We start from the raw sequence: 19,724 nt of genomic DNA, 5'->3' as shown, positions 1-19,724 counted from the left end.
TCATTTGTATATTTTTTGTTTGTTTGTTTTAAAACCTTAAATTTAGACAAAAAAAATAATAATTTAACACCAAAAAACTCAAATTACACTGTGATTTTTGGTTAGTCTGTCTTTCATTGTCATAATTTTGGAAACCAAAATGTGCATTAGTTCTAAGAATAAGTGCTATAGTTTTAGATTTGATAAGGATTTATTAAAATGGATCAAATTGTACTAATATTCTCATTTTGGTTGCCTCATGTTCTAAATGACTCACTTATTTTTTGTCACCGTAATCAAAATGTACTACAGGTTGTTACATAAAAACCTTTTACACAAAACTTTGGGCTGTTAAACATTCAATTGAAGTAATTTCATCTAACCGTTCACTTTTTTAAATCTTATTTTTCCCTTTTTGAAAGCTTGTGTGAAACTCCTTGTGTCTCGATTTTGAAACATTTTAGGATTTCTTGTTAAGTAAAAATGACTTCCTGATCATTTTACTACAAAAGGGATTTTATTCTAAAAGGGCCTGTATCGTGCAAACTCACCCTTTTTGCGCTTTTAAGTGTATTATTAATTAATTTTGTAATTGAGGCCAAACTTTATTAATTTCAACCATGTTTGAAAATCTTGGGTGTTGGACCGGACGGAAAAGGAAAGAAGGGAAGAAAAGGGAGGGATGTTAGAGAGAGAGAGGGGGGTAGGAGGGTGATAATAGGAGGGGAGGGGGGATAAGACCATGAAGCAGCATAAAGCAACAAGTTTACTGGTTGTTTATCATTACGGTAAGGTTCAAATGTAGTACAAAAAGGGCGGGGCCTGTCCACACACACACTCAAATGTAATCAACACACCTGCTAGCTGCAAACATGTCCACCTGTCGACATGAACACAAAACAGATAGTGTTCACACGCATACTTATGCCTTAAAACAAACTAGTGTGAAATATTTCAGTCATTCAATCATGCAAACTGTTAGTGCAAAGGTGAGCTAACACCTGTGCTCAGGTGAGTGTTTATGTTCTTCTAAAATGGATGGTGGAACGTGAAAAGAAGGAGGGAGAGTGCCCAGCCATCCCCACCCCAAGACCCCCGCCGCAGCAGCAGCGGCAGCCGGAATCCCCCCAACGCCACACGGGAACAGGTAGGGAACCACCGCCCCCCCGGTGACCAAGACCGCCACCCAGGCCAGGGCCAGCAGGACCGCCGCAAGGCCCCCAGAGCCAGAGAGCAGGGAAGCACGGAGGGAAAGAGAGCGCCGCCCCAGCCCAACCAGGAGAGCAGCCCCCCCGCCTCGCCGGGAGAGCCCAACGCAGGGCCCCACCGGAGAAGGACGCCCACAGCCCCAGACGAGCACCCCATCAACACCCAGGAGTTCTGGGCATCCCCCCGCCCCAACCCCAGGTACGAGCCAGGACCCCCCAAGGGAGACCCGCTCCACACTCCAGGCAGCCACCCACCCGGCCCACGGTTGGTCCAGGGAGGAGCAAGGCAGGGGACCACCGCCCCCACCCAGGAGGGGGGAACCCCGGGGAAAAAAGGTGGCCCACAAGGGGTGTTGTAAATATGGCCTGACCAGGCTCGGCCACAGTTGGAAATTTGGCGGGGCCCAGCGCCCAGGGGCAAGGACCAGGACCCACCCCCCAGGGACACGAACACCCCCGGCTCAGGTGTAATGTGAACCCCCCCACCGCGCGGAGAGAGCACCGCCGGGCCCAGGAAGCCGGCACCCAGGGGACACGGCCCCAGTTGCCAAGGGGCCCGCACCCCCCACCAGGGAAGGGGTAGGGGACAGATGGTCCTAGGTCCCACCTTCCTTGCAAAATGTGTGTGCGTGTATGTGTGTTTGAGATGGTGTGTGTGTGCATGTGTGTGTGTTTATGTTGGAATGTATATATTGAGGGGGGAGGGGTGTGTGTACTAAGGGGGGTGCAGTTAAAATTTGCGGGTAGGGCACTAAGGGGACATCTCCTGATTACTCACAGTGATGTCCAAGCACCCCCCCCACCAAGGACCCTACGTGTCTAAGGTGCAAATAAAACCGAAAGAGGGGGGGCCCACTCCATACGGCAACCATAAGAGGGGGGCCACTGCCAAGAACCCCCCCTCCCCAAGGCGCATCGCAGTCTAAACCCCCCACCCCCTCACCCTGATATGAGGTTATATGAGGAAGGGGGTAAGTTGGGGACAGCTGGTAGACTGGCCCCGGTGGTCAAACAGCTGTCTCCTCTCCCCCCTCCCCTCCCCCCCCCCCCCCCCCAGCAAAGGGGCCAGGCCCACCCAGCCCAGGGGCCCCACCCCCGGAGGCGCCGACACCCCAGGCCCGGCACCACCCACCCCACACAGAGAGAGAGGAGCCAGAAAGGGTCGCCCCCCCCCGGAGCAAGCTCAAGCCCCCACCCCCAAACGCCGGCCCTAGAAGAGCTCTGGTCAGGCCTCCACGGGACCGAGGCAGCCAACCTTTTTTTTTTAAAAACGACCATATCAGCGAAAGTTCAGCTTCATGGTTTTACACAACAAAATGCATGGAGTTCATAGAATTATTCATGTATATGAAGTATCTAGAATCCTTTCTCTCCTCCTTCACAATCTGAAGTCAAAGCAGACCTTCAGGCAGCAGAATCGATGCGAGCTTCCTCTTTCTCCTGTTTTTGCGTTGCATCATAAAAACCCCAAACACCGCCGTTATCTCCACGTTGGAGATGAGACGCTCTCAACGACGCGTCTCCAATCCTGTTAAGACCAACCTCCACCTCGACTGTTTTTCAAACTGGAGGCGAGTCAAAGCAGCTCACAGAGGCTGCAGCCGTTTCAGCCAAAGACGTCTGTCAGGTGAAACCTCCATGACGCAAGTCTTCCGGTGAGTTTCTCCGATTCTGTTTACAACCAATCTCTCATAAACCTTTAAATTTGATATTTACCTTCAGAAGAAGTCTGTAGAAGCGCTTTCGTTCACTCGTCTGTGCAAAGCAGTTTCACCTTCAGTTTTTCCTCCCATCGGCTGTTGAAAAGAGAAAAAAATGGATCGATTTAAAAGGATATTAAAGACTTACAGCAGCTTTGAGACTGAAGAATCACAAGAAGAGTAAAAATGGAGAAAACTCTAGCCAGTCCTTTGATCATCCCTAAAGAATGGACATGCAGAGGGTCATGACCTCTTTAAATCCTAACACATCAGCAGCAAGTCCACCTCTGACCTCAGAATGAAAAAAGAGAAAAAAAGATTTCAAGCAGTCTGGTTAAAGTCTGACTGAGGTGTTGTTTTAGCACTTAATCCAATGATTGACAGCTGTCTATCACATGTGATTGGTCAGCTCCATCTCTTTTATGCATTTGCACCCATGTAAATCAAATTAGCTTGAACATCAAGCGGTCTACCATCTTGATATTTAGTGCGGACCACTCGGCACAGGTTTGCCCTTTTTTCACCCACAGACAGCTGTATCCGCCCACAACGGCAGCTATAGATTGCATTTTTGTCTGCAAACCTTATTTTTAATTGAGACAAAATGACAGATCCATAGAGGTATAAAGACAAAGTCGTGACATTTAGGATTATAGTGAGTTGTGTCTCGTGGAATCAAAGAAACATCGTAAACCATTTTAAAGAAGACTAAACATCCTTGGCTCCTGGTCTTGCATTCATCATTTTGCAAAGTAGGAAATAAAACTTAAAAGGATGAGACTTTTATTGATATTAAAACACACGACGTTTCAAAGCGGGATAATGGAAGGTCGGTCACACTGCAGGGTGATCAGCTTTTAATGGCTACCGAGGGAGCTACTTTCTGCCCTATTTTCCCCGTATTGTAAATTGAATACAGATGAAGCAACCACTCCTTAAAAGGTTTTGGAAGCACTTGAGGGAATATGAGCTCCCACGGCTCACAGAGGTCCAGCAGACAGAACAGAGGGGCTACACAGCTTCTGTTTTCATCAAGTGTGAAAAAGTACCACTTAGAATCTGCAAAGCGCTACCAAAGAATGAGTTTTATTACATAGTAAATTAATTTTCAGTCAGTCAGAGTTCTTCATATGGAAGAATAAACCCATTTCACTGTGAAGCACTTTTATGAGATGCGGCTGTAGTCCTCTTTCAGCTAGGCCAATTCATCGAAAATCTAGTTTTTAAATCAAATTAAAACAAAAAACAAATCCAGTATGTATGTTTGGAAAGCAAAACAATGCTCTTTACAAACCAGATCCACAGTATTGATTAAAAATTAAACTAAAACCAATAATAAGGCTAAATAAACAGTAAAAGTTTGTAAAACATCAAAAAAACATCCTGATCACGAAGGTTTACAAATATTCAGGTGGTAAAGGATGAAATTGCCTTAGGAGGATTTATTTTCTCAACACAAAAGGAGAAAACTTCAACTTTTATGAATGTTCTCCTTCTTTATAATATGAAAACAACATCTGGAACTCTGAACCTCTGTTGGATGTGTGCGATCTTTAAGCTCTGAGGCAGTAGTACACCGCAAAACAACTATTTCTCATTCATAACTCAAGAAAGCTCAAAACAAATCTGGTACTATGTCCATGAATATGTTTAAAAATATATATATAAAAAAGCAGAAGAACCAAACATTACTTATGTCTAGCATGAAAACATGGGACACGGCCACACAAATCCAGGAGTTTGAAAAATGATCATCTGTTGTTTCTTGTGAAGACTGGATGATGGAAGCGACAACAGGCCCACTCCCCGGAGCTTTGGTAAAAGATTGATTATCGTTCGGGGATTTTTCTGAAACGAGCCAAAACAGTCTGGCAGAAGGAATTTTCCTGGAAACCGGAGACCACCATGAGGGGGCAGGAACCACCGGGAGAGGAGAAGGACTGAAGGTTGGCGTCCTGGACTGCTGTGTGTTGCAGGTGCAGGGACAGCTGGGCTGCAGGTTTGAACAGCTGTCTTATGCTGTCATCAGCAGAAACAGATGGAAGCACAGCTTTAGGTAAGTCCTGCTCTGACCTCCTCTCTTTGATGCTTTCCCCTTCCACACACAGTAAAATGGGATCTGGTCAATCAAAGTAAAGTAAATCAAAGTCTAATCCTGTGATCTAGCTTTTTATTTTATTTAAACCGTTATTTAACCAGAAAAGTCCCATTGAGATTAAAAACCTCTATTCCAAGGGAGTCCTGGCCAAGAGGCAGTGCATTTTAATACAAAAAATACATATAAACAGACGTCATTAAAATCACAAAGGCAGTAGCACATTATTGTTTCAGTCTCTAATGCTTTGAGCTTGTTCTTAAAAACATTTAAAGATACCAGTTCATGTTAGTTTCCAGTCTTTCTGCAGCCTATTCCAAGCAAAAAGAGCAGAGTGGACAAAGGCTTTTCCCCCCAGCTCTGTGGGGGCAAATGGAACAGAAAGCAACAACTGGTCTTTAGATCTTAAGGAGGGAGGTTCCACACTTCTCCCAATGATTAAGGAACAGATGTAGGGAGGCAGTAACCCAAGCAAGGCCTTGTAAATAAAAGTGTACCAATGTCCCTGCCTCCTTTTGGCATTTGGAGCAGACAGCAAAGAAATAATTTCATTGTGCAGGGAAACCCGTTTCTTTACTGTGCATATGATAATAAACCCTTTGAATCTTGAATCTTGAATCCTAGTGGCCAGAGAAGGCCATCGTACTCTTGAATACAGGTCACAATGATGCGTCATAGATCTACAGTTGGTAATGAACCTCAGGGAAGCATGATGCATGGGGTCAACCGTTTAGAGACATGAAGACGATGCATCCAGATACAGAATATCATCATAATCCAGCACAGATAAAAACAAGTTACAGTGACAAGACGCTTTTTTACTTCAAAAGAAAAACACAACTCATTACAGAAGAAAAAACCAAGTTTAAGTTTAACTTTTTCTATAGGAGGTTTAAAGGTGAGGGAGTCAATCAAGGTACTTGCATTCGTGAACCACCTTTATGACATTTCCATCCAAGGTGGACACCATTGGAACTGTTTCAGGGACCTCCTTTGAGTTTGAAGGCAACATTAGCTTAGTCTTGTCAGCATTGAGAACCAGTTTTAACCGAATAAGTGAATGCTGGACAGAGACAAAAGCTTTCTGCAGGGTTTCAATTGCCTGAGCAAGAGCTGATCCAGAACAGTAAATAACCGTGTCATCGGCATAAAAAGGCAGATTAGCAACAGAGACATTTTGACCCAAGTCATTGATATACAACATAAATAGTAGGGGATCCAGAACTGAGCCCTGTGGCACCCCGCTGTGGACAGTAACAATTTTAGAACAGAGACCTTCATGTTTAATGCATTGGGTCCTGTTATTCAGGTAATTTAAGAACCACACAGCTGCATGCTCTGATAATCCAAGGCTGAGTAATCTGCTTTTAAAAACAGCATGGTCAACGGTGTCAAAAGCTTTTCACAAATCCAAAAAAAGTGATTCACAGTACAGTTTTTTAACAAAGTGCCACAATAATGTCATTTATCGCCCTCATCGTTGTGGTGTTGGTATCTAAAAGAATTTAAAGGAAAATGTCAGCAGACTTAGATGAAGAAACTTCAGTTCAGAAATGTTAACTCAGCAAAGCGACTGGACGTTCAAGTTCAGAGAAAAACAAAATCAGAGATTAGTTGCAGGAACAAAGGAACAACTGACATGGCCAGAAACAGCTAAAAAAATTAATAAAATAAAAAACAAGCCAACAATGACCAAAGCTCCAAATGGTCACAAGAATACACAACAGTTTTCACCACAAAACTGGGAAAGGATACTAATCTGAAGACAATAGAAAGTATAGTACAACCATCTGTCCATGCAGCAAATCTTGTAGTAAGAATTTGAAATCTAGAAACAAGCATTCAAAAAGGGAAAAATAACCTAAAAAAAAGTTAATAGAGATATTTCAAACTGAGTGTTATACGTCCCCTTTTTAGTTCTAAGCGAATAGTTTGATTTGATATTTATTGACGTAATTGTAGTTCATTTTGATTAGAATGAAAAATTAGAGTAATTAGTGGAAACGACTCATTTTAGAACAAAATGTGATTAAAATGAGAATTTAAGTACAAGTTGGCCCATTTTAATAAATAAAATCTAAAACTAGGATGTCTCCTTAGAACATAAATCTACATTTTTGTTACCAAAACAATGACAAGTTTGCCTTTTCAAGATTGACCTTTAAAAATACAATTTTAATATTGCACCAAAGATTTCTTTAGTCTTAAATGGAGTTTTTCTATTGTCAATAGAATTGATAAGAATTTCCTTGTCTCTAGATCTTAGCTCTTAATGAGACAAGAAATTCTCAACTGTGCTGATTTTGAGAAAAGCTTGGAAGGTGTAGAGCAAAGAGAAGTCAAAATAACTGAAAACCTGGGAAAATATCTGCAAAAATCTTTCTTTTCTCCAGCCTTCAGCTGTGGATAAGTCCCAGTTTGCTAATATGAATCTTTTTCATGCAAAAGTTATTCCGAAAGTAAAAATAAAATCACGCAGAGGATGTTAAGATGAAAGTCAAATACTTATTCCCAAAAAAAAAGAAAAAAGCTTTTTGCATAGATTTTTTTCCTGCTCCTCATAGGTTGGACTCAAACCGTCCTGCAGAGTTATGCTAAATCCGCTGACAGACTCATGCAATACTAAGAAATACTTGATTTTTTTCTGACTTTTAATTCTGACAATGTACAAAAAAGGAAAATCAAACATAATCATGATGCGTGCAATGGAGAGAGCTCTATTTCTGTTTAACACATAGATGCTTGATTTCCCATGAGGCTTTGTTTTGTTGGTTTCTTAAGAAAATCACAACTCAAAAAGTTCAAAGACTTCCCATAATCCCCCTGGGTCTATCAAAGGCTCTGACTGTGTGGGGAGCCTTTGCAGCTGCAGATCCATGACTGTGAAAGTGTGGCTGTGTTTTATGAAACTCACATGTAAAAAACAACAACTTGTCACATTTTTGAGAATGGATGGCTGGAAAAGGTTTCACATAATAAACAGATTCAATTAAAAAAAAGGGCAAATGTTGAATCTATTGGATAAAGTATTACCCCAATGGTTTGGCAGAAAACATACCGGAGACATACCGGATCGGTCGAGGCCCGGGTTAACAACGACCGCCACCGATGCTGTTAACCTACAGGGTGTCGGTGGAAATTTGACTACTGTTGGTCGAAGAAAGAGGGGAGGCAGAAGGGCCCGTGGCCAGAGAGAGAAGGGAAAAGGCAGGAACATAGGTTTGAGAATAGGGACTCTTAACGTTGGCACAATGACAGGGAAAGGCAGAGAGCTGGCAGACATGATGGAGAGAAGGAAGGTAGATGTACTGTGTGTGCAGGAGACAAGGTGGAAGGGCAGCAAGGCACGTAGTATTGGAGGAGGATACAAACTGTTCTATCATGGTGTTGATAGGAAGAGAAACGGGGTAGGAGTGATTCTGAAGGGGGAGTTTGTAAACAGTGTTCTAGAGGTGAAAAGAGTCTCAGACAGGATGATGAGCTTAAAGTTAGAAATTGAAGGGGTGATGGTGAATGTAGTCAGTGGGTATGCGCCACAGGTTGGCTGTGAGTTAGAAGTGAAGGAGAGATTCTGGAGTGAGTTGGATGAGGTCATAGAGAGTATCCCCAGAGGAGAGAGAGTTGTTATTGGAGCAGACTTTAATGGGCATGTTGGTGAGGGCAACAGAGGTGATGAGGAGGTGATGGGCAGGTTTGGTGTGAAGGAAAGGAATCTGGAGGGACAGATGGTGGTGGACTTTGCGAAGAGGATGGAAATGGCTGTAGTCAACACTTACTTCCAGAAGAGAGAGGAACATAGAGTGACATACAGAAGTGGAGGTAGGAGTACTCAGGTGGACTACATCCTATGTAGACGAGGTCATTTGAGAGAGGTTATTGACTGCAAAGTGGTGGTAGGAGAGAGTGTAGCCAGACAGCACCGCATGGTGGTGTGTAAGATGACTCTGGAGGTCAGGAGGAAGAAGAGAGGGAAAACAGAAAAGAAGACCAAGTGGTGGAAGCTACAGAATGAAGAAACTTGTGAGGAATTTAGGCAGAAGTTGAGACAGGGTCTGGGTGGTCAGGATGAGCTTCCAGATGACTGGGAAACTACAGCAGAGATTATCAGGGAAACAGGTAGGAAGGTGCTAGGTGTGTCATCTGGAAAGAGGAAAGACGGTAAAGAGACTTGGTGGTGGAATGAGGAAGTACAGGAATGCGTCCAGAGGAAGAGGTTGGCTAAAAGGAAGTGGGATATAGAAAGGACTGAGGAAGGTAGACAGGAGTACAAGGAAGCGCAGCGTAGAGTGAAGAGAGAGGTGGCAAAGGCCAAACAGAAAGCTTACGATGAGCTATATGACAGGTTAGACACAAAGGAAGGAGAGAAGGACTTGTACAGGCTAGCCAGACAGAGAGACAGAGATGGGAAGGACGTGCAACAGATAAGGGTGATTAAGGACAGAGATGGAAAGGTGCTAACAACCCAGGAGAGTGTACAGAAAAGATGGAAGGAGTATTTTGAGGAGCTGATGAACGTGGAAAATGACAGGGAAAGAAGGGAGGAAGATGTGGTTGTTGTGGAGCAGGAAGTAGCAGAGATTGGAAAGGATGAGGTTAGGAAGGCTCTGAAAAGGATGAAGAGCGGAAAGGCCGTTGGTCCTGATGACGTTCCTGTGGAGGTATGGAAGTGCTTAGGAGAGGCAGCAGTGGAATTTCTAACAAGGTTGTTCAATAGGATTCTAGAGAGTGAGAAGATGCCTGAGGAATGGAGGAGAAGCGTTCTGGTTCCGATCTTTAAGAACAAGGGTGACACGCAGAACTGCAGCAACTATAGAGGAATAAAGTTGATGAGCCACACAATGAAGCTGTGGGAAAGAGTAGTGGAAGCCAGGCTTAGGAAGAAGGTGGAGATCTGTGAGCAGCAGTATGGTTTCATGCCCCGTAAGAGCACCACTGATGCCATTTTTGCTTTGAGAATGTTGATGGAAAAGTACAGAGAAGGTCAGAAGGAGCTGCATTGTGTGTTCGTAGATTTAGAGAAGGCGTATGACAGGGTGCCGAGGGAGGAGCTGTGGTACTGTATGAGGTCGTCTGGAGTGGCAGAGAAGTATGTCAGAGTAGTTCAGGACATGTATGAGAGAAGTATGACGGTGGTGAGATGTGCTGTAGGTCAGACAGAGGAGTTCAAGGTGGAGGTGGGACTACACCAAGGATCAGCTTTGAGTCCTTTTTTGTTTGCTATGCTGATGGACAGGCTGACAGATGAGGTAAGACAGGAATCTCCCTGGACAATGATGTTTGCGGATGACATTGTAATTTGCAGTGAGAGTAGAGAGCAGGTGGAGGAACAGCTAGAGAGGTGGAGGTTTGCTCTGGAAAGAAGAGGCATGAAGGTCAGTCGTAGTAAGACAGAATACATGTGTCTGAACGAGAGGGATCAAGGTAGAAGCGTTAGGTTACAGGGGGCTGAGGTGAAGAAGGTGCAGGAGTTTAAGTACTTGGGGTCAACAGTTCAGTGTGATGGGGAGTGTGGAAAAGAGGTGAAGAGGCGAGTGCAGGCAGGTTGGAGCGGTTGGAGGAAAGTGTCAGGAGTGTTGTGTGACAGAAGAGTGCCAGCAAGACTCAAAGGAAAGGTGTACAAGACAGTGGTGAGACCAGCTCTGCTCTATGGGTTAGAGACGGTAGCAGTGAGACAGAGACAAGAGGCTGAGATGGAGGTAGCGGAGATGAAGATGTTGAGGTTCTCCTTAGGAGTGACCAGGTTAGACAGGATAAGGAACGAGTACATCAGAGGGACGGCTCATGTTGCCTGTGTTAGCGACAAAGTCAGAGAAGCCAGACTGAGATGGTTTGGACATGTTCAGAGGAGGGATAGTGGATATATTGGTAGAAGGATGTTGGAGATGGAGCTGCCTGGCAGGAGGGCAAGAGGACGGCCAAAGAGGAGATACATGGATGTCTTAACAGAGGACATGAAGTTGGCTAATGTTAGGGTAGAAGATGTCCATGATAGAGTGAGGTGGAAAAGGATGATTCGCTGTGGCGACCCCTGATGGGAAAAGCCGAAAGAGAAAGAAGAAGTTTGGCAGAAAACTGTAGTAAAGTTTATGCTCAGAAAGACGTTAGAGGGCAAATACAAACGACTGTAGCCTTTGTAGGGTATGTTATGGATGTAAATGTATGAAAGCTAATTCTTCTTTAACGGTCCTGGTACATCGTCTGGTCTGTCCTGGGAGGGGATTGCTCCTTCATGTGGACATCCCAGAGGTTTCTTCCTGAAATCAGGTTCTTCATTTTGGGAGTTTTTTCTCACGGAGAAGGAGGGTCTAAGGGCAGGGATGGCCAGTTTAGCTTATTCTGTTTAGTTTAGCAATCAAATTTTGTATTTTATAACTGATTTTATGTTTTGTAAAGTTAGTGAAGCCCGTTGAGACAACTGTGGTGTAATATTGGGCTATTTAAATAAAATTCAATTGAAGTGAATTCGATAGGATATGTTACAAACCCTTATTAATTACTAAGTAATATTCCTGGAATGTGCGCCGTCTGTATAATACAGCTGAAACCAGAAGTTTACATAAACCACATAAAAACGCACATATGCTTTTTTTCTCTCACTATCAGTCATGAGATAAAAGTAAACGTTTCCTGTTTAAGGTCAATTATCTTTAACAAAAGTATTTCTGTTTGCTAAATGTCAGAGTGACAACACTAGGATTTTTTTAGATAATTTTTTCTTATTTCTATCAAAGTCAAATGTTTACATACGTGTCATTTCCTTTAACCCTTTTGCTATCATTGGCGCTTTAACATTGGGAGTTGGGTCATCTAGACCCACTAGACAGTGCGCTGAACCTTTTTTCTTCAATGATTTGTGATCTTCACTGGTGTCCATGGATTACATGAAATCTTTCCACCTTTATCCACCTTTGTCATGGTAGGGAGAACACGTCAATGTAAGGGTGGGGTCATCTAAGATAGCACAATGGTTAAACTGCAGTTCTTGGGTCAAACATGCTTCTCACAGGACTTGGTAGGAATTTTGGCCCATTCCTCCTGGCAGAACTGCGCCAAGTTTGTAGGTCGCCATACATGTCCACGACTTTTCAGCTCTGACCATAAATGTTCAACAGGATTTCGGTTCCGGCTCTGTGATCCACTCCAAAACATTGACTTTGTCACCCTTAAGCCACTTTGGAACTGGTTTGGCAGTTTGCTTCGGGTCTTGTCCATTTGGACGAACCATTTGTGTCCAAGTTTCAACTTTCTGGCTGATGTCTTCAGATGTTGCTTCAACATTTCCCCGTACTGTTCTTTCGTCAAGATGCCATCTATTTGGTGAAGTGCACCAGTCCCTCCAGCAGCAAAACAATCCCACAACATGATGCTACCACCCCCATGTTTTACTGGTGGGATGGTGTTCCGAGGCCTACAGGCGTCCCCCTGCAGGCCTCAATAAATCTTTCACAAGATAAGTGTTCTTTTGTGAATTGTCCCTTGTTTACATTTGCATTACATTTAACAAGATTTCATTTCATCTACAAATAAAGACATTTCCTTAAATGTGGAAAACCTTTGACATAAATTAATAAAGATGAATTAGATTTAAAATGAATAAAAAAAATTGAATTTTTTTGGTTATATATTGGTTTATCTTTATATCTGTTAGAAATGATGTATTTCTGACATAATTCAGATAATAGCTATCATCATAATAACGAGCGTCAGCATCTCTTCAGAAAGTTAAAGCTGCATAGAAATGTAGAAAGTTAATACAATTTTGGAAAAGACATGCCTCTCAAAAGCTGAAAAACAGTTAAAGAAGAAAACTAAAAATTTCTATTAGTCAAATTTGGACAGTTTCAGCTTTTTCAAATATTGCTTTAAGCATCAAATAAAAACGTAAAAGAAAATTTGACTTTTACATTTAAAAATATAAAAAGGACGAAGAAATTTTTATCACAAAAATTTGTAAGTTTCTGGAGATGATATATAATTCTTTCTTGTATTTTAAATTGTATAATATCATAGTATGATTTCTATACGGCAGACTCAAACAAACAAAACGTTTGTTTGTTTTTGTCTTTTTTTTTTCTCTCGAGCTCTTTCAGCCAAACTTTCCCAGAAAACAGAATCTCATTGAAACAAAACTGAAACTTCATCAGGAGGAATATTAAATCTCCACTGAGGCTTGATGCACAAATCAAATTGAGGCCACTTGTTCTGATTGATGTTGAATAAATATGCTTCTGTTTTTCAACCACATCTGACTGAAAATCAATATTTGAGCTTCTATCATCTTCTAAAAAGTCAGTCTGAGGTTTTTTCTTTTTCGAAAAATAATAATTCAGTCACCCTCCAAATGCCAGTGAACATCTGCTGTATTTCCCTGTGTCAGAATAAAAAGATTACATTACTGAAAATAATAATTACATTTGCTGAACACGAGAAAAATGATGAGGGTAAAACTTTAGGTTTGGATTTTTTTTTATTCATTAGAACTGAAAGTCTAAAAAAGACAGCAGAACCACACTTGGGGATGAAGGCGTGTCACACAGCCACTACGTACATTTTTTCCACGCATATTTTCCACTCTTCAAATTTCAGTCCTTCTACTTTTTTCATTTTCTCAACCTGGATAAGATCAGTCTGCCCTCCTGCAGCCCTTTTGGAGGAATTTTTACTCACACTTCACCTCATCATTCATGTAAATACTAAGGTCTTTCAATTATTTCAAAATGTATCTTTTGACTAACTCAGCATGTATTTATCCATCTGAAATGATTTCCTTCAGTGACCTTTGGTCATTGTTTGGCAGCACTGTTGGAGCACACAGTTTTCTTTCAGGTTTATTTTCTAAATAACATCTGAGTTAAATAAAACATTGTTGCTATGATTTATTTACGTCAAATCATGCAGTTTTTCTGTTTCTAGTCCGGCTAACACTTGACATTTGAGCACTACAGCAGAGTTCACAAAATGCAGTTGGAGAAAGTTTCATACTGATCTTCTTGTTCTCTGTGCCCTGATTCTCTCTGTTTATTCATATAGAACAATGCTCTAAATAGGCTCTGTATACAGAAACAAGCAGATGTGAGATCACATTGTTTTCTAACGTCCTTTTATTCACTGCATGAGCCTGTCCTGAAGGGAATGTTCATCAATGGTTGAAAACAAAAAATTCCCACGACCACCTTCTCAGCTGAAACCAGGGTTTCTAGATATTTCTTGAAGGATCAGGAGAACATTTACCATTTATTTTAGAAAACAAACAACTTAAACAAATGGTTATAGTCTGACTTGTTACGTAGAACTCACACAGCCAACAAAAGTAAGAAACAAAAGTAGAGTCAAATCAAAAACTCTAACATCGTGACACTTTGTTCTGGATGTTCACAGGTGAAGTCCAAATTTCCTCATATAACTCCCAAAGGACTATACAATGGGGAAAAATGTATTTAGCCGCTGATTGTGCAAGTTCTCCCGCTTAAAAAGATGAGAGAAGCCTGTCATTTTTATCATAGGTATATCTCAAATATAAGAGACCAAATGAGGGAAAAAAAATCCCAAATTAACTTGAATGTTTAACAAATTTATTTGTAAATTATGATGGAAAACAAGAATTTGGTCACCTATAAACAAGCAAGATTTCTGGCTCTCACAGACCTGTAACGTCTTCTGTAGAGGATCCTCTGTCCTCCACTGGTTACCTGGATTAATGACACCTGTTTGAACTGGTTATCTATGTAAAAGACATCTGTCCACAACCTCTGACAGTCACACTCCAAACTCCTCTATGGCCAAGACCGAAGAGCTGTCTAAGGACACCAGAAACAACACTGTTGACCTGCACCAAGCTGGGAAGACTGAATCTGCAATAGGTAAGCAGCTCGGTGTGAAGAAATCAACTGTGAGAGCGATTATTAGGAAATGGAACACTTTTAAGACCACTGATGATCTCCCTTCATCTGGGGCTCTCCACAAGATTTCACCCCGTGGGGTCACAATGATCACAAGAACGGTGAGCAAAAATCCCAGAAGCACACGGGGGGGACCAGGAGAATGACCTGCAGAGAGCTGGGACCAAAGGAACAAAGGCTACCATCAGTAACAGACTACACCACCAGGGACTCAAACCCTGTAGTGCCAGACGTGTCCCCCTGCTAAAGCCAGTACATGTGCAGACCCGTCTAAAGTTTGCTAGACAACATTTAGATAATCCAGAAGAGGATTGGGAGAATGTCCTATGGTACTTTTTGGTAAGAAGTCAATGCATGCAAGTCGATGCGTGATATTTCTGGGATTTTGGAGTTGTAGATTTAAATACCCCAACAAATATATAGTGCACTGATTAGGGAGTCAAAATGTAAGAAATGAATGAAAATGCGAAAAATGCCCCCGCCCCCATAAAACTTAAAGTTGTAACAAACACCAACGATTTTAACTTTTCCAAGGCTAATAAGTCTAAAATTTGTAAAACAACAACAGTAGTCAGACTATACAGTACCTAGCTACTCATTACAGCGGCTCTTTTGATTGGATTCTGTTAGAAACTGCTTTAGAAATGTTGTATTTATTTTGGCTGCTCCCTAAATGAGGTGCCACCTCCATCTAACCCTCTATACTGCATCCTCCTCACTCACACCCAACACCCTGATGTCCTCCTTCACTACATCCATGAACCTCCTCTTTGGTCTTCTTCTAGACTTTTTTCTTGGACAGCATCCTTTCACCAACATCTTTACAGTTCCTCCTCTCAATGTGTCCAAACTGTTTCCATCTGCTTCTCTGCATTTATTTATCTCCAGAGCATCTACCACGATCTGTTCCTCTGATGGATTCATTCCTGATCCTTCATACATGGTCATAAAATAAGAGAAGAATGGAGGAATACAATGAAGAGGGGAGAATAAATACACCAATAAATACATTAGTAGGACCATTGGATAACTAAAATAGCAACTAAACAAAAATGAAAACACTTAAACCAATCTAATGGACTGTTTCCAGCTGAGATTAATCATTCATTATAAAGTGACAATTCCTGAGAGAGAAAATATGATTTAAAGCTTTTTTTCAAAGCATGGAAAGAAAAGGCATTTATAGAGTGACACATTTGGGCTTTGCAAGTATGTCATAAGCTGTAATAAAGCAAAAATATTGCAGTAAATCATGTTGAAATCCTCTTAAGCAGCACAAAAGTGAGTCTGATCCGACATGACAAATGCTTACCCTTTCCTACCAATTACTCCCCACGTCCAAACGCATTGTTCTCTTTGACAATAATGGCCCAGACCTAAATCTCCTTGACCCATTTCATCTCAGGTACCTCTGCTCAACACCGCTCTTTCTTCCAAGCACAGATTCTTCTGCAGATCTGTACGTTTGGTGAGAAACAGCAGCTGCCAGAGGATGTCAGTGTTGCTCCATAGTCTGCCTCGCCTTCATCAGAACGCTCTGTACCACGCTCTTCAGAGCCTACCTTACCCTGTGAAATCAGACTCAGAGGAGCTTTTGACAAGCAAGGACAGGGAGAATCAGAAAATCTATGAGAGAGCTAATGGACAAGTGAATCTCAGAGAATTGCCTTAGGATGGAGCCTCAGTAAGTGATCATCCTTTTGTCAGGATCTGCTGTGGAGGGTAACACCTCCGCCTGCTCCACCACAGTCTAAGCCTCATGCAGATATTTCCCCAGATATTCATTTCTTTTGAAGTCTGGAAATGTGTGCCATTTATCACCAACTCTAAACATTTTGTTCGGATGCCCTTGAGCAAGACTACGGAAGGTGGCGAAATAAACACGTGCATGCATTTTAAAGCACAAGGTACAGCCAAATCATCTAAAAATAATGGTAGTATGAATAACTTTCATTTATTTTGACTAAAAATAATGAAGTTTGGGACTTTACTTGTTATTAAAGTTAACTTTCCTGGAAGGGGAAATGAGCAGAGATGCTAGAAATCAGCTAAATATTCTGCTTATATTTCCCCCTCTCATTGGCATGATCCCTGTTGTTTTCAGTCGCTTAAGGCTGATAATGAAAAGCATGCAGTGGGTGAAGCAGGCGATTAATCAGAGCAGATGTGTTTCTAGGTGAGTGCCAGACCCAGTCTCCGAGGCACAGCGGCCTGACAGCTCCGAGCCCGACTTCGAGCCGAGCCCTCGCCTCTCACCCAAAGATCGGCCCTGACAACACGTGTGCCAGCCAGCCTTATTACAATTAATTAGTGCTTGCCGACATGTCTTCACACTTCAGAAGCGATCATGTCTCGTCTTGGCCAACAAAAAGGCTGCTGGTGGTCTCTTGTCATGTTTGCTGGCCTGAAAAATCTGGCTTGACACCGTACAAGAGACCCACGGTGGTTTTCTCCTCAGGCCGTTCAAACCTGATGTGACATATCAGCGCTTTTACCTTTCGAGCTCGTAGTGATGCAAGTGTTTTAAGACATACGAACGACTATAATTGAAAACAACAGGTAAGCTTGAGAAGAATCAGTAATTAATGACAGCGTGTTTTTAGTTTCTTCACAAAAAAAAGAGGTTTTTGGTCTGACTGAGTCATAGAAGTAGCACATTTCATTATTTCACTGATCATATCGCTGTCTTTCATCCAATTCTAGTCAGAGAATCTATCAACCTGCACTGGGCGAGGACTCATGGATGAAGCAGTGACGTTTTAACTGTCTCTGATCAGAAATATATCAAAATGTCTCAGTGAGTATTGTAACGACGCACAACTTTGACACCAGGATAGTGCAGCAAAAGCCCAAAAATTCACACCTTCATTTGGTTCAATTTCTTTCACACTGAGAGGACTAAATTGCCTGGAAATGTCACGCAGTCACAACAGCTGCTTGTTTGAGAGGGGGATTATAAAACGAGAACTAACCAAAAAGGGCAAACAGCACAAAGAAGAGAACCCACACCCCTGTGAACTACTATAGTTTGAGAAGTCCCTACAACCTCTCACTAAACAATTACCAACAACATCTGCATGATGTAGAATTCTTTCCATGGGAAAGTACAAATGACCATCTTAATGGCCTTGTGATGGCGTGTCTGCCCTGAGACCGGGAGGTCGTGGATTAAATCCTCCATTGCGTCATACCAAAGACTCAATAAGGTGTACAGAGAAGCCATGATACCTTGCCTTTATTGAGGTGTAAAGAGTCGTTCCATTTGTTATTCTATTTGTTCTTTTTATGATCCATTTTTTTGGGACAAGTAATTAAAGTTACAAACCCGCCAGTCAGGTGCCTCAATAGAAGTGTGTGGTCTCACGTCGAACGTTCTAAACGCCGGATTGACAGATTGTCCCGGGCCTGGTTTCAGGTGGCGAGGCTTTCCAACAAGCTCACTTCTGGTGGCGAGAGTGGTTGCCATAGAAATATGTTGAATCAGACGAACTCCAACCAGTCACTGCTCATTGTTCAAAAACGCCTACGTCAGTATGGGAAACAAATGGCGACTACAGTCTATGTGTAGACATGGGCAACCACACATAACCAGCTGAGTGACCCAGTCGTGGGTTTGGCCACAGTTGGGTCGCATCAGAAAAAAGGGGTCCAATCCCCCCTGGTTGACACTTGCCATTAAGGGGTTCAATTTGGGGATTTTAACCAGCAAATGGTTCCTAAGCGCAGATGTGTCTGCAGTGCACCACTTCCACAAGGGGATGGGTCAAATGCAGAACAGAAATTTCACTCATGTAGGTGTGCAACAACTGATGGGACCTTTAAATTCAAACAAGGGCCCCAAATTTCCATCATTTTGTGCAATTATACAAAAAATATTAACCTTTAAATCAAAAGCTGCTGCAAAATTATGTGTTTTAGGCTTCAGCAGTTTTTCTAAAACTCCCACAAAGCTCAGAGGAGGTCACTTTGTTTACTGCATGAGAGCCATCGTTGATGGATTTGTTCCAACATCTGGAAACAAAAAGTGGATTTCAACAATGCGCCGGCAAATTTACAACAAAAAGAAAGAAAAGCACAAACAGCCTTTTTACAGGGATGCACTGAAATGAAAAAACAAATAAACAACTGGGATCATGCCAACGAGAGGGGGACACATAAGCAGAATATTTAGCCGACCCAATCGCATGGGTCTGTGTGCGTTACTGAAAAACAGAGATCCCAATCTGTGATGCAAAGCTTTACCAAAGAAACTGCTGCCAACATGGACCTAAAAAGTACAAAAATGTTTACTCTACAGGAATATTAATGCAATAAGACATTTTAAATGGATTTAAAAAAAAAATCAAAAAAGGGAATGCATATTTGTCCCCTTTCCCCATCTTTCAGTCTGCATTCTAACACATTAATCACAAATGTATACGATTTTAATTTTTGCAACTTTCAAAATGTGATATTGAACTAATCTTCGTGTAAAGAAAAACACAGACACGATCAAAAAACACCAAAGAACAAACATCAGCACCAGGTTTAAAAACACCTACATGCAACTGAAACTTTGTAGATGATCACGCTGCATTATGTCACTGTATACTTTCTACCAGAAGTTACCATGTATGCTCAGTGAAAGTGTTTATTTGATTTATTCTAACTTCAATGATCCATGAGTCTTTTTAAATGTCATACATAAGTTATGGCTCGGTTCTTTCTAAATTAGTTTGCTTTCATCTCCAGTGTTGAAAACTGTTGGCGTCACACTAAATATTCTCATGATGTTGCTTCAGCTAAGCTGTAAGACTAATTTTGACTCTTGCTGTGTCTGATCAGAGAGCAGCTCTGCTAGGAG

General features: G+C 42.0%; 1 long non-coding RNA gene across 1 annotated transcript in view; it reads right to left on the bottom strand.

Moving 5' to 3' along the window:
- Positions 1-2,419: 2,419 nt before the first annotated feature.
- The window catches only part of LOC110014117 (uncharacterized), a 67,720-nt gene continuing 50,415 nt past the window's right edge, over positions 2,420-19,724 (bottom strand). The window contains exon 3 of the long non-coding RNA XR_002289249.3: positions 2,420-2,983. This is a non-coding gene — a long non-coding RNA (uncharacterized LOC110014117). The remainder of the gene's footprint in view (positions 2,984-19,724) is intronic.

The sequence above is a fragment of the Oryzias latipes genome, chromosome 3, assembly GCF_053564925.1.
Source record: "Oryzias latipes strain Hd-rR chromosome 3, Olatipes_Hd-rR_3.1".
In the NCBI taxonomy this organism is placed as follows: domain Eukaryota; kingdom Metazoa; phylum Chordata; class Actinopteri; order Beloniformes; family Adrianichthyidae; genus Oryzias; species Oryzias latipes.
Note: the sequence above shows the minus strand (reverse complement) of the source record. Positions and strands in the feature narration are given on the sequence as shown.